Source organism: Humulus lupulus, chromosome 1 (assembly GCF_963169125.1).
Source record: "Humulus lupulus chromosome 1, drHumLupu1.1, whole genome shotgun sequence".
Lineage (NCBI taxonomy): Eukaryota > Viridiplantae > Streptophyta > Magnoliopsida > Rosales > Cannabaceae > Humulus > Humulus lupulus.
The window spans coordinates 51,168,713-51,179,701 of NC_084793.1; positions in this window are offsets into that span (position 1 = coordinate 51,168,713).

Here is a 10,989-nt window from a genome sequence, read left to right on the forward strand (position 1 = left end):
ATTCTGCTTTATTTTGTATCAATACGTGTAACTGAACTCTGCTTTATGTTGTATCAATACCACGTTTAATAGCCCCAGCCCTCAGTTGCATCTTGAGCAGGGTGTTCAAAGATCCATGTACTAGTGAATTTGAATCAAACCATTGGATGTGCATTTTCTGAGCCAAATCTAATGCGTAGTTCTCTTTTTATTTATTTATCATTGGATCGGTCTTTGTTTATTGGGGTATTTGCGGCATAAATACCACATGTTTTCGGTTTTATAGACTTATATACCACATCTTTTTTTTCGACGGATTAAATACTGAATGTTATGAATTGGCCTATTATGTCACTACCACTCCGTTAAGTTGGAAAAAAAGACACGTGTCACAGATTTGAATAAATCCGTTTTTTTTTGTCAAAAACTAATAAACAAAATTAAAACATAAAAACCGAAAACTCAAAAAACTGAACCCCATTTCTTCAAAAACAAACTATTTTCTTCTTCGGGTCAACACAAACCATTTTCGACGGTGTAGCTTGAAATTGACAATGGGAGATGCTTCCTCTTCATCTCACGTAAGCCCTCAAAGCAATTGGCAAAGAATAAGCCCTCACAGTAACTCTGGGAGGAAGAAAGATTTTTCAAAATCTAGGGGTCCTAACACTTGTCGCTGTGGGGAACTATGGGTTCAGAGGACGTCATGGACAGATGCTAATATTGGAAGAAGATTCATTGCTTGCTAGAAGATGAAGGTAAGATCGTTGTACCTTAATTTTTTTTTTTCATTTTTTGTTTGTTTGATCACAGGTTCTTTGTTGCATTTTTCATTTTCTTTTTGTTGAATTTCCAGTTAGCAGGTAGGTGTAATTTTTTTCATTGGGTTGACCCTGAAATTTGTGAAAGATCCAAAAAAGTCATACTAGGGCTATTGAGAAGAATTAGGGAGCAGGAGCACGAGATTATCAATATCAGAGAACCACTGCAGGCTATGGAAAGTGAAGACCAAATTATGGGACTGTTGACCACGGTTTTGGCCAACGACGAGTAGACGTCAAAACTTCACTAAACCTTCAAGAGAAAAAACGACACTGACAATTTTTATAGTGGTTCAGCCCCAATGTGTTGGTAATAGCCTAATCCACTTAGAGTTATGATTTATGGATCTACACTAAAGATCAGATGAACCTGAGTCAACTGAGTTTCTTCAGTGTAAATGAAAAGAATACAATATTTCTGTTAGGATACAAATACTCTCTTAGGAAAATCAGAATTCGAATCCCCTCAATGATGCCATGAGCTCTGTATTTATAGGCCCAGAATCGTACAAACCAAAATCCCTGACAATCAAGATATTTATGTTACTCTCACAATATTTTAATTAATAATAACATTTAAAATACAACAATATGCGACTTCTTTGGGATAATCTGAGAGATTCCCGCGTAGGTACAACTGATTCTAGATGAAGCCGTTGCTGGAATTTCGCTTGCATAACAATAATCTGTTTAGTCGGTCAACTTCACTCCTTGAAGAAAGTCGGCCAAAACACTTGATCGGTCGGCCAAAATAGCTGACTGGTCGACCATGCACTCCACCGGTCGGCCAAACACTTCACTGGTCGGCCAAGCACTCCACCGGTCAGTCATGCGCCTCACTGGTCGGCCAAGCACTTGATTGATCGGCCATGCACTCCACCGGTCGGCCAAACACTATCTGGTCGGTCGGAGGAGGTGACTGGTCAGTCAAGTATCTTTTCTGGTCGGACAAAGCACTTCCAAGCCAGATAAGCAATTTTCATATCAATAATATCACCAGATTAATCTAAAAGCTTTGACTCAGTCACTTCTTGCCACTTGTCACTTTTATTTCCACGTCATCATTTTCAAATTTTGGGATAGCATTTGCCCCCCAAATTTATTATATGATATACTCACATAATAAACTTTTTTTTCTCCAACTGCTAACGGCATATATATATAAAAAAAACAGACTTTAATATTCTCCCGCCTCTGCAACCAAACCACGATGTCTTACCAGACCACGATCACTGTAATTAACTGCTCCCAATCGTGGGGGAGAGAATATACCCAAGAGAATTCCAAGAGTCTAAGTGACAATTTCCACTTTTCCCTTTAAATAGACCCATAAGTGTGCTCATAACTCACAAGCAAAAAGAAAACCAAAAGGCTCCCAAACCTCTTCATTTCCTCTTGGTCGTGACCTCCCAAAGCTCCTCCTCCTCTTGGCCAAAAATCTCCAAGAACTCCAAGAAGGGCTCCAATTTTCTTCAAGAAAATCCAAGGGTTCCTCAAGAAATCAAGACATATTCAAGAAATTTGGGTAAGCACTTCTTCCTCACCTCCATTTGTAGGTTTTTTTTCTTCTTTAAAGCTAAAAACAACCCTTGTATGCTAAATCCTTCATTTAAAATATACCCTTGAATTTGTGTTTGAATATTTGGTGAATGATGCATATTGTGGCTATTTTTATGTATTTTAGGCTATGGGTAAATCAATTTTGTCTCCAATTTCATGAAAATTTGAAGGAAAAACAAAATTTCGTCCCAAGTTGCATATGTGGGTTTATGGGTATTTGATGAGCAAATAGGATCTTAGAACTTTGTAAACCTTTCAAATCCCACACTTTGATCTTGTTGTAGTGTACTTTGAGTGAGAGAAAGGTGTTTGTGTATATGCCCATTGAGATTTGGGTTTCTCGAAAATGGTCTATTAGGAAGTACACCCATGACCGATCGATCATACTTCCTCTTGCTCAGATGCAAGGAGACACTCATTTGGAGATGCCCATGGCTGCTCGGACACCGACCTTGGCTGCTAAGACACGCCTGTCACCCAAGCGTACGCTCCTCCATCCGCTCGGATCAACGCCCAATCGATCGGGTAATACACGGCTTCTCTCAGACACCTGCGTCTTAGGCTCGGACTAGCGCCCCACGGTTCGGACACCATGCAACTGCTCGGATGTACACCTAGCCGATCGGATGCCACTCCATTCGGATGACACGCCATATGCCCAGCCGAGTGAATGACACACCATTCGGACGCGCACCTCGCAATATGCCCAGACGCTCGGACACAGCCCCAGCCGCTCGGGCACCACGCACTGCCGCTCAGACGCACGCACCATCCGCTCGGACACTACACAGAACATTCGGAGGACACGCCCATCCGCTCGGGCACACACCCACCCGACCAGTCATGTGCATGAATTCACTCGAACACATGAATGCCCCCAAGCATTTGGGCTTGCAAAATTTCTTTTTCCCTCATACACTTTTATTTTGGGGAGTAGAACATATTTTTACTACCTAGAAAAATATTTTCCGAGCAGTAAATAAATATTTTTCCTTTGCACTGATCAATTTGTGTTTGTTTGGTTACTCACCTCCCCACACTTTCTTTTTTGTAGATGAATCGATTTGACTACAGGGGAGGTGACAACCATACAAACTATGACACTTCAATTCCCCAATCAAGCGATACTCCTCAAAGTAGCGACTCTTCATCCAAGTCTCCTAGCAGTCGCACCCCTGAAGATTGCCTGTCGCCTTAAAAAGATCCTTCCTCGGTCAGCCTTATATTTCCTTCACGAAGAACAATTTCTCAACCAACAGGCTGAACATCCAAAAATGAGGGTGAATAAATCCAACCAACTTCCTCAAGACCAAGACCCTCAGGTGGCTCGCAGAGCAGCACAGAAGGTAGTAGAACGTAGTGAAGTCCAAACTGCGGCTTCTTCAAGACCGCCTCGCCAGATACAAAAAACCAGCAAACCTCGGAGAAAAATCATCCAGAAATTTACAACCAAGATTCAACAATTAGTTGTTCAAAAACCAAGAAAAGACGAAGACGAAACACCCTCTTGGTTCACAGCCAAACCTTCCAACCTTAACCCCTGCATGTTTGACAAACACATTCAAGCTTCGGGCCTGAAAGGGGTAAACGTGATATGTCCGCATCCTCATCAGAGAGCCAACAAGCCTGGTGGACCTTACTGTGTCTAGTCTAGATACCATGTATTTGCAGGAGCTACTATTCCGCTGCACCCTTTCTTCCGGTCAATAGCGGATTTCTTCAATGTCTCTCCTTTCCAGATTGCTCCCAATGGGATTCAGGCATTGTCCGCTTTATACATTCTATACTTATTGCAAGGTTGGGATCCACCCACTCCTCATGAAGTGCACTACCTCTTCGACTTTAGGACCAACCCAAGCCACAAGAATACATGTTTTTTCCACCTATTCCACAGGCATAAATGGATCAAATACCTCCATGGTATTGCTCATAAATCAAATCCCGGAAAATACTATACAGAGTATTTTCTAACTTCAGATATTAAGGCCAACAACTTAGCCTTCACACATGCAGGTCCGTTTCTCCAGCCTCTGCCTACCAAGGAAATGTGTTCTCAAGCAGAAGAACTGGCCAACATGTCCATCGAGGAGAAAAATGTAAAAGAGTTGGTCAACGTGGACAATCTTCAGATGGTGGGGTTGTTACCAAGCAACCAAAACATCATAGGAGAAAGCACTACTGAGGAAGCGAACGCAACTGACCAGTCCAACGTTGACACTGAAGTAGTGACCGATCAGTTCTCTCCTGAACCATCTCCCTACTCTCGTAGACCAGGCGACCTTATTATTAGGGAGCCCCTTCCAGGGGACCAGCATAGACGCGTCACTCCTACACAGCCTGGGAAAGGAAAGACCATTGAGCTCCATAGGGACTTCAGCTCATCATCTGAAGAAGAGGACGACTTTCTTCCTAAACTCAGGTTCAGTAGCCATAGTTTGATGTTTGGTTATAAGTAACTTTCCTCGAGAATGGTTGTACGGAATCTATAGAGTTGTCTGGTAGTAGTAAATTTTTTATTTATCTACATATTGATCCAATTTTTACTAACAAATCTTGTGCTTCACTCTTTTGCAGATTCAGAGATGTTCAAGCAATTCAACACTACCCTCGCCCAAAAGAGGAAACCTGGGGAGGGAAGTAGCTCAAACCCTCCAAACAAAGCTGCAAGGACAATACCGACCAGTCAGGGGAGACAATCTGACCAGCCCATCACCATCCCGCAGCTGACTCCCTCATCAATTCCTCCTTCTACTAGTTTAACCCCCACTCGCTCGACTGTCTTAAGTGAGCCCCTTCGCATCGCTGGTAACATTGGGAAGGAATTTCTTGATCGAACTCTTCACGATGCTTCAACAATTCAAAGCTTTGAATCTTTGCCTCAGCTCAGTGTTGAAGTCATCCTGCAAAAGGGGCTCGCCCAACTAATGAATGTAAGTATTTTATCATAGGACATCCCAGTTTGTTATTAATCGTTTTTACTTGTAATAACTTTCTGTTTTCCACTGCAGTCGCTTATTACTATCAGTCATGCTCAGCATCGAGCAGTAGACTACAAGGAGTTGATCAAGGTCTTAAATGATCAGTTGGTGGAAGCCCAAACCAAGGTAGGAACTTTAACTTCCTCTGAAAGGGATCTCAGATCCAAGGTCGAGCAGGTGGAGAAGACCATTGTCGAGCGGGATAGATCTCTTAGGGAGCTGGCTGATGAAAACCAGAAGCAAATTCAAATCAACAAGACATTGACTGACCAGCTGGAAAAACTGACTTGCGAGAACGAGGAGCTGAAGCGAGAAAATGAAGTCGATCTTGCTCACTATGAAGAGATTTGTTTCAAATGCTTCTACCAGGTATGGAAGTTGAAAAAACCCCTCAACCTCAACTTTCTCACAGAGGAGGCCAAGGCAGAAGAACTTGCCAAGTGCGAGGCAAAGGCCGCTGAGGAGGCAGCCAATCCTGCTGGTGTTATGCCATTTTCTCATACGTTATCATTCCGACCGGAGGAAGCTATCGATGCCGAGGTTGGTGTTGATCAACCTGAGTGACCATCCGACCAGGGAGTCCCTTAGCCGACTAGTAAGCCTTTGGCCGACCAGAGACCCCTCATCCGACTAGTAGACACTTATTTTATATTTTGTTTTTATACTTTGCTCATATGGCCGAGTTGTTGGCATGAACACTTTACTTTTTAGACTTGAGTCATTTAAAAGTTTTATTCTGATAGATGCCTTACATTTTCATATGAGTACTTAGTTTTCTAACTTAGAAATTCTAAACATTTCATAAGTCACTACTAAGTATGCTTTCTCACATTCTTATTGCTCTAACATTTTATGAGCATAGCGTTTTGTTTACACACGAATAGTTGCTCTTAACTTAAAATTTTGAAAAAAATTCCAAGTTACTTGAGCTTTGCAAAACAAGTTAGCTTAACGGCCTTTTTTGACTTAAAAAATTTACAAGTCAGCCTGAAAATAAATATCTTTGCTCGTTTTCTTATTGCTTGTGTTGAATTATATACCAGTATACCCTATGTGCCCCCCAAGTGATTGAGGGTTGAAAAATCCTTGATCACTTGCTACTTGACCAAATTTGTCCGAGCAGTTATTACTCGTGAAACAAATTGAATATAAAGAGGATATTTCAGCAGTTAAACACTGCAAAACATTCGACCATTTAAATGCTGGCCATTTATCTGATGGAAATCGACCAGTTGAACACTGCCCGGTTGTTTCCTCTCAGAAAATCCTTTTTTTTTAAATGCACTTACAGTTGAACACTGCCAAAGTAAAAATAATCAACACATATGCAAAATTTGTAGCAAGATTCGACCGCGTTGCGCATGATCTCTTTTATTACTCGTAAAAAATAAGGACAAAGCGTGTCTAATTACGAGTCTCAAACAAAATAAAATTGTTCAAAAATAAAATGACTGGTTAGCATATAGTCAGTTCATAAACAAACTTAAATAACAAGTTAAACACTTGAAACTAAGCTACTGCTATGTAAGCGGTATTTATTGATAATATTTCCTCAAGTGCTCGCCATTCCAATAGTTCCTGATCAGCTCTCCATTTAATCGAGAAAGTTTGTGTAACACCCCAGTTTGCTAATAAGGTTTAGGACCTTGATTAGCATGCCTGGAGGGCAATAAGTGAATTAACATGTTAATATATGAATTTGAGTGAATATGTGATTAGAATGCATGTTTAGGTGGTATAAATATGCATGTGGGCCCCGTTTGTATGTTAGGGGTAAATTGGTAATCTTAGCCCGTTGAGGGCATAAATGTAATAATTATGTAATATGATTAGTACCGCGTGTGAGTGGTGATATTACTGTGATGCACATGCTGAGACAGTCCTAGGGAGCTATTAGTTTAAAAGTCACAACGGGATTAAATACCCGGCTCGGGAGGAGCCTAGGGGTATTTTGGGAATTTTACACTTTGAGTTTGTGAGCTAATGGTTAATGGTGACTGAGTAACTTGAGTGACCATTAGTAACCATTAAGAGTAACATAATTTAGATAAGGAAATGGTAGAATTGTAGAAAAGGTGAAATGGCAAAAATGCCCTTGAGGTTTAGTTAGGAAAGGATTTTGAGAGAGGGGTAAAATGGTCTTTTGGAAAAGGTTAGATAGCTTCAGCTGAGGGAAAGGATGAATCACGTTTTACACTTAGTCATATTTGGTTTATGATGGAATTTGAAAGACAAAACTAGAAGGAAAGGGAAACAAGAAGGAAGTTGAAGTTTGGAACCTAGGAGGAGAATCAAGAAGCTTGAGGCAACTAAAGTCAAGTATAGGCTAAGATTGTTCGGAGGTAAGAGTTTATCCTCTGTTTTTGTTTAAGTTTAAGCTTGATTTTCAGAGAGTAAGTGTGGAAATTTAAAGATAGTATGGCTGGTTTTGCATGGAAACTCAGTTTCGTAATCAAGGGGAGAGTGGCTTGAAGCTGGGATTGGAGAGAGTGCAAGCTTAATTCTTGATTGAGGTAAGAGATTTTAACATCTTTGAATTTTTGTATCTGATGTGGTTTAAGAATTTGGAAGCATGGTTTACATTTTTCAAGCTCTGGTTTAAGTTTTAAAAGCTATGGTTTAAGTTTCTGAAATTTGAAACCAAAGTATGGATTTTGGATGTGATTGTGTGTTTGAGCTTGTTGTTAGTGTTTATAGGTTGTGAAATGGTTCATTTGGGGTTTAAAATTGGTTTTGGGGTTTAGGTATGTGTTTGGGTTGAATTGGAGGTGTTTTGGCTTAGGAAAAACGCAGGGGAAAACCCAGAATTCTGGGTTCGCGAAGGGGAGTCGCGGCCCTGTTCTTTGGTGCCGCGGCACATGGCTGCATCAAGAGCAGGAAAGTTTCTGGGCGCCGCGGCCCTTAAAGGGGAGCGCCGCAGCCTTAGGCAATTTTTAGACAGTGAATTTTTCATTTTTTAGGGCTTTTGCCCGGGGGCTCGGGGGATGTTTCTGTTATATTGTTTTAGGAAAATAGGGGTCCCGAGAGTACGGGATTGATCCCGGGAAGTGTTTTTGGATTGGTTAGTATTAAAGAGTGTTTTATATGTGTTGTGACTAGGTTTTCAGAGAGGCTCGGGGGAGAGGACCGTGCTCGTGACTTTGGTGCATTGGAAAGCTTAGGATACAGGTAAGAAAACTATAGTACCCGTAGAGCAGGGCATGGGCCCATAGTATTGTTGCAGGGCACGGCCCTAGATTGTATTACATGTTAGGGTGTAGCCTTGATTGAATATTTATGATATTGAATGTTGTTTGAGTTAAGCTATATGTGGTTATAGTTGAATGAACGGCAAAGGAGCCAAGAACGGCAAGGAGCCGAGAACGGCAAAGGGCCGAGAACGGCAGTGGGACCGAGAGTAACATTGGGCACGCAGAGTGCATACCACCAAGGTGAGACCCCAATGGATACATGGGATATCCTACGGTGAGGACCGAGATCCCAGGCTTTGGTAATGCTTCTGGGAAGGCGTGTTCGTATATGTGTTTAATCTGATGGACTATCTGTTTATCTGTGAGTTATCTGTTATAAAGGTTGTATAATATGCATATGTTATGTGCTGTGTGAGTTTTCTTGCTGGGCTTCGGCTCACGGGTGCTCTGTGTTGCAGGTAAGGGCAAGGAAAAAGTCAACCAGCCATGAGTACAGAGAGCGTGGGGCAGCGCGTACATGTTTGGGTTGCCCGACTGCTTTGGTTGGGGGCATTTTGAGAAATGGCTATATTAAACTCTGATTTTGATGGTTAATTACCTGTAAACCTATTTTGGAATTGTAAACATTTTATAAACTGTACTTTGGGATCCCAAATATAAGACACTTGAAATTTTCAATGAATTAAGGAATTTTCAAAGATTACAGCCTTGATTTCTGTTTAATCACACTTTTGTTCTAAAAACCTCTTTTAGCGAGTTAATTGCACATTTTAAACTTACTTAGTAACGACTTTAAGGTAGTAGGGCGTTACAACTTGGTATCAGAGCGAGCCAAAGTTTATTGGTTCTGGAGATTGACCGAACATGTACGCTCGCTGCCATTGAAAAGCTCGACTCAGGGTTGATTGGTATGGTTGATTATTATGATTGAATATGTGCTTGAATGCCCTGTTTGCCTGTTTAGTTTGAAAGAGCATGATGAATGAAATAACATATGTATGATGTCAGGGCATGGCCCGTTGTGTGTTATATGCTATTTGTATGTTACCTGGATTGTTGATCTTGGCTGGTTGTTGAGAATGGGAGGTGGAATTGGATTTTGTTATCATGCCTGATGAGCAGTATCACTGATTGCAGGCATATAGTTGTAATGCCTCAGCAATCATCTAGACTCCACGGCAACAGAGTCGAGGATGACAATCAGGGTCAGGACCCTCCACCTGCCCCACAGAACTGGCAACAGATATTAGCCGAAATGGAGGCTAGATTGCAGAAAACGGAGGAAGAACTTCGTCAGATGAGGCAGCAGGCCCCTTCACAGGTCACAGGGTTACCAATTCAGCAGAATGTAGTGCCAGTGCCGGTTCAGCCTGTGGTTGAGAACAGGTGGGAATCTTTGTATGAAAGATTCAGAAAGCAGCAACCTCCTACCTTTGAGGGTGGATCTGACCCACTGCGGGCCGAGCAGTGGATGAATATGATTTCCTTAATCTTAGATTTCATGAGGGTTGAAGGAAATGAAAGGGTGGCTTGTGCTAGCTACATGCTTATAGAGGATGCCCACATCTGGTGGGATGTAGTGAGTCAGCGGATGAATGTTACAGTTATGACTTGGGAAGAATTTAAGAGTATCTTTAATGAGAAATACTACAGTGTAGCAGTTCAAGCTGTGAAGGTTGATGAGTTTATCAACCTGACTCAGAACAGGTTATCAGTTACTAAGTATGCCCTGAGATTTGATAGACTGGCGAAGTTTGCGCCAGACCTAGTGCCGACGGATGCGGCCAAGAGAGATAGATTCATACGGGGGTTGAATGTGATGATCGCCCATGATGTGAATATTACCTTGAATTCAGAGACTACTACCTATGCTCAAGCGATGGATAAGGCCCTTACCGCAGAGAGGGCTGAGGACCAGATATGGAAGGATATTGCTGTTAGGCGCGATGCCAGGAGGAAGGTGCCTCCTTTTATTGGGTCTAGTTGGGGCAGTGGCCCCAGTGAGCAGAAAAGAAGAGTTCCAGATTCATTTGTTCCTCCTAGTTCTGATAGGAGGGTACGAGGTTCTGTTGGTGGTCGTCAGGGCGGAGGTGACAACTGGAGGAGTTTTCCAGTGTGTCCTCGATGCAGACAACGACATCAGGGTGAGTGCCGGATTATGGCATGTTTTATTTGTGGGAGTGCCAACCATCTGAAGAAAGACTGCCCACAAGCTAAGAAAGAGGAGCCAAAGCAGGGAGACAGTCTCGCTCCTGCCAGGGTATTCACTTTGACTCAGACTGAGGCGGAGGCTAGTCCCTCAGTTGTGATAGGTCAGATCTCTAGCGCTGGTTCTTTGTATACTGCATTGATTGATTCAGGGGCTACCCACTCATTTGTATCTGCTAGAGTGATAGACCAGCTTTGTAGACCTAGTATTGTGTATGCTAAGGGTTTCCAGACTTTGTTACCAACAGGGGA